Source organism: Equus caballus, chromosome 30 (genome assembly GCF_041296265.1).
Source record: "Equus caballus isolate H_3958 breed thoroughbred chromosome 30, TB-T2T, whole genome shotgun sequence".
NCBI lineage: Eukaryota > Metazoa > Chordata > Mammalia > Perissodactyla > Equidae > Equus > Equus caballus.
This window is the reverse complement of record NC_091713.1, coordinates 29,276,073-29,281,035: the sequence shown is the minus strand read 5'-3', so window position 1 is coordinate 29,281,035 and position 4,963 is coordinate 29,276,073.

Sequence of the window (4,963 nt, the reverse complement as noted above, 5' to 3'; positions counted from 1 at the left end):
CAATGAAATGATATCATTTCCAGTCTTAGGCAGATACTGACAGTTGCCAGAATAAACACAATCATTAATATTTGCAATATTCAGGGATTAAAAAAATGCTTCTTTTCAGAAACTTTTTTTCTTTTTTCTTTTTTGCTGAAGAAGATTTGCCCTGAGCTAACATCCATGCCCATCTTCCTCTATCTTGTTGGCCACCAACAAGTGGTGTAGGTCCGCACCCAGGAACCAAACCCAGCTGCTGAAGTGGAGCACACCAAACTTAACCACTGGGCCATGGGGCTGGCCCCCAGAAACATGGTTTTTTAAAGCACAATTACTATTTTGTTGATTTCTTTCCAGTTACTTTTATCTGTTATTTATAATCCTAATTTTTTAATCAAAGTCTTCTATAAAGTATAAATATTGTCTTGTTATGTCACCTCAAACATTGCCTAAGGGCTTCTTCAAATAGTGGTATTGTGTGGCAGAGAAAATAAGCTTTACCTAGTAGACTAGAGCATAATTATAATCATTATTATTATCCTTTAAAAATCTAACTATTGATATATTTTTATATTTGTCTATAAATAATACCATGAAAATTTGTTTTACTTACAAATTCCTGGCAAAATAGCCACCTGGAGAAAAAACTAAATGAAAAACAGAATAGAATTTGCTACCCTAAATTGGCTAGCAAAGAATAAATTAATGGAACAAATTGCCATTATGGTTTTGTTTGTGATCATGTGACTTTTTTTAGATAATGTGTTTATTAGTCACAGTAGATACTCTCATGAATAATATCAATAAATAAAATTCTATGGGTTGATTTATGATTTTTCAATGAATTTACTTTGTAGTGTCAGGTATCATATATCTGATTTTTTTGGTTGATGTTCATTTATCAGTGTCTCTTTATACTCTGCTTTTCATTTTTCTACCTAAAATGTATTTCCAAAGACTTTATGTTAAGAAATTTTCTGTGGATAAAACCGAAATAGATTTGTAGGAGCTCTACCTAAAGGGAGAGAGTAATGAATCACGTTGCAATGTGAATGAAGTTCATTTATCTATACCATGAGATCGATTCGGGTTTCCAGAGATTGGCATTTTCAAGCAGATTTCAACAGAGAGATAGCAATTCAACACCTAATCCCCCACTACAAAACATACTCAGACGGATGTGAAGTCACAAGTGAAGTGAAGACACAAAAGTGTGACTCTGGTGTTTTACTGCATTGTGTGATACCGTGCTGCCATCTTTTACAGGTAGGAAAGGCAAGATATACAGGAATGTTTTGCATGTTATATTGAAATGACTGGTTTATGCATTTGCCTACATGGGAATATCACTGGGTGTAGTATCCTCAAGGAGGGACTCTGCACAACAGTATTCACCTTTCATTCCTACCTTCTGGTACACTGACTAGAATGGAAGTGAAGCTATAGCAAAGGTTTATTTATTTATTTATTTATTTATTGAGGAAGATTAGCCTTGAGCTAACATGTGCTGCCAATCCTCCTCTTTTTGCTGAGGAAGCCTGGCCCTGAGCTAACATCTGTGCCCATCTTCCTCTACTTTATATGCTGAACACCTACCACAGCATGGCTTGACAAGTGGTGTGTAGGTCTGCGCCCAGGATCCGAACTGGCAAGCCCTGGGCCGGCAAAGCGGAACGTGCGAACATAAGCACTGCACCACCGGGCTGGCCCCAGTAAATGTTTATTGAACTACAGGGGCTCTGCATGATTAAATAAGGATAAATTATGTACGGGCTGAGCTATAGGTTATTAAAGAAATATATTACTGCTATCATTAATACTGATTTGACCTCTTTTGAGTTCATGTTTAAGTATTCCAATTTCTCTGCATGTAACAATAGCTCAGTGTTCAGAAAATAGTTGTTGGGTTTCACAAGTCGAAGATAGTCTTTCTAAACGTTTTCCTTTCACTTCCCTGCTCTACTAAATAGTCTATTAAGCACAATTTTGATATTTTTTTCATAGCTCCAAATTTAACAATGTTTCAGTCTTCATTTTTTCTACAACTAATGTTTATTTCCTGCATGTAGGTAAAGATATCTGAAAACAGGTGAACAGGCTATCCAAAAATTAATACTGTTGTTTTTACTAAATGTATGATATTTAAAGTATTTCCCTTGGTTCTTACTTCGAAAAGTTGCATTTCTACTACAGAAAATTCAATTAGAAGGCAAGTTTCCACGGAAATGTGTGGATTTTCTATAAAATGATTATATCCTTTAAAATCACAGTTCATCCTGGCTCTTTATTTTTCAAAAGCAATATTTTACTACTTGTGTGTTTATATATGTGGTTATACTTTTAGTTAGTTCAGTTTTTATTTTATGCAAAATTTGTGCAAGTTGGTGAGTCTACTGTGTTTCTCTGAAACGAATGAAGAAATTAACTACTCAACTCCTAGCTTCAAAAGATGAGTGATCTCAGCACCTTCAGTCATAGATGGATTTGCTATTTGGGATAAATATGAAGGAATGTCTTGTTTAAAGCATGACTTTCAGCTGTGTATTTTAGAACGCAAACTTTATCAGAGAAAGTACCATGAAGAAAGTTTCTTTCTCTCTCCCTTTCACTCCTTCTGTTTGATTCACTTCTGAATGACCAGCAGCTAACAGTACTGATCAAGTACGCAGCTTTCAGTAAACGTTTGTTCATTCATTCAACATGTCACAGGAGAGGAATTTGAACATGTTACATTACCCTTTATTTTCATTGTTGAAAAGAGTTCAGGTGACATAGATGAACAAACTTGTGGAAAAATTGGCAAGGGTTTTTGTTTTGTTTTCTTTTTTAGACAGATGATAATTAAAGAGCAGCAAAATTATATATAAAGCCATTTAATATGACACAATGATAATAAATTCAATGCGTTTAAATTTATCAATTTTCTTAAGTCTGCAAGCATTTCGAGGGGTATATATTTTCAATATGCTTTGTTCTCTTTTTTTCTCTTAAAGGAGGGCTATACTGCACATAACTAAAAAGTTAAATTTTTTCAGCTTTGTCTTTAGAAGAATTTTTAAGCTTTTAATGTTCCAATATTTTTCATTTAGCTAAAATGTCATTATTTACTTTTGTATACAGTGCAAAATTATAAAAGATTTAGTGAGGGCCACAGCTGTCCCCAGATTTTATTCAAGAAATCTCATTACTCTCAAAAGATATTTGTTTGATTTTTAAGCTAGGTGCTATTAGGAAACATATATCCTAATTAAATGTGATACTTAAATACAGGGAATAATTTCCATAATCATGTCCTCTCACTAAAGTCAATTAATCTATCCTTGGCACTTTACCAGTATTTTCAAGTTTAATCATCTTAAGAACACTGTAAAAGTTTTATTCCAATATTACAAACCAAAAGTTGAAATTCAGAATACTTAAATAACTTTCCAAACACTGCATTTGATAAGTGGCAGAGCCAGGATTCCAGTAAAAACATGTCATATTTGAAAGCCTTTCGTCTTTGCTGAAATCCTATACTTCCTGCTTCATAATACTTCCTATGGTTTCCACTTGATTCCACAGTCCTTTACTGAGCTTCTGTTATGGAGAAAATCTGACAGTCTAGGTATTGACTTTGTCTATGGGCTTCAAGATACATCAAATTATCTAATTCAACCCAACTCCATCTTTAAAGATGTTTTTAGTTGTGACTGGCCGAAAAAAATGGAAGCTATATTTCCTGTGATTTCTTTCCTCCCATGTATTTCTAAGTTTTCTTCTAAAAAATTGCTCCTTATTCTGAGACCAATATCCCATAGTAATTTTTAATCTGAAATAGTCCTTCATTAACCTTAATTATTTGCCTCTTTTCCTTGCTTGGGCATCAAGAGGAACTCTCGAGAATATCAGATCATCTGCTTAGAACCAGTATGTGTTGGGACCATAAAAAGATTAGAAATTAGAAATCCTGAGTCGTTATCTTGAAAAAATGTGTAGGGTAAGGATGCTTAGAAGTTAAACAAGTTTCTGAGGATCGGACATCTGGTTCGGGAGCCCAGGTGCTGAGCATCTCAGTGTCTCAGGCTTTCATTATATGTTTCTTTGATTCCTTCAGCCAGTGTTCAGTACCATCTGCACATTTTTACTTGGCTGCTTTCATTTCTCCAATTATTTAGTCTGTTTTCTTTATTTGGCTATGTCACTCCTCTGCAGATACAAGCTCCTTAGTCAGCGATTAACTTCATCAAAAAGTCCTGGTAGGTTTTTGAAGGGTCTCATTGAATATTTCATAATTTAAACAAGACAGTAGATGCTTCTGAAATTATGACAGATAAAAAAGATACATAATACTTATCTGTGGTCTTAGAACAATGCTGTTAAAGTCAGCCCATGATTTTTTCTGATGAGATCAGAGAGTTTGTATCAAGTCTTAATTCTGTGTATAAAACAATCAAACTCTTTGAAAACAGACAGCCACCAAAAAAGAAAATACAAATCAGCCAAAGAAAAATTAAAAATAACATTCCTAGCTCTTCTTTGAAAGGCATGGTACCGTTTTTTCATGTTTGAAACAGTATAAGGAATTGATTTAGCATTAAGGTCAGTGACAAAATACCTCAATTAATACCTTCTATCCCAATATCATTCTTTTTTTTTAAAGATTGACACCTGAGCTAACATCTGTTGCCAATCTTCTTCTTCTTCTTCTTCTCCCTAAAGCCCCCAAGTATGTAGTTGTATATCTAGTTGTGGTCCTTCTGGTTGTGCTATGTGGGACGCCACCTCAGCATGGCTTGATGAGCGGTGCCAGGTCTGCACTCAGGATTCAAACTGGCGAAACCCTGGGCCACTGAAGCGGAGCATTCGAACTTAACCATTTGGCCATGGGGCCAGCCCCAATATCATTCTAAAATAGGAAAATATGTCTATGTCTCATTTGATGACAGGAAGGATAATCAATAATCAGTGAGAGCATTTAGTGGTCAAATAAACTGTTGAA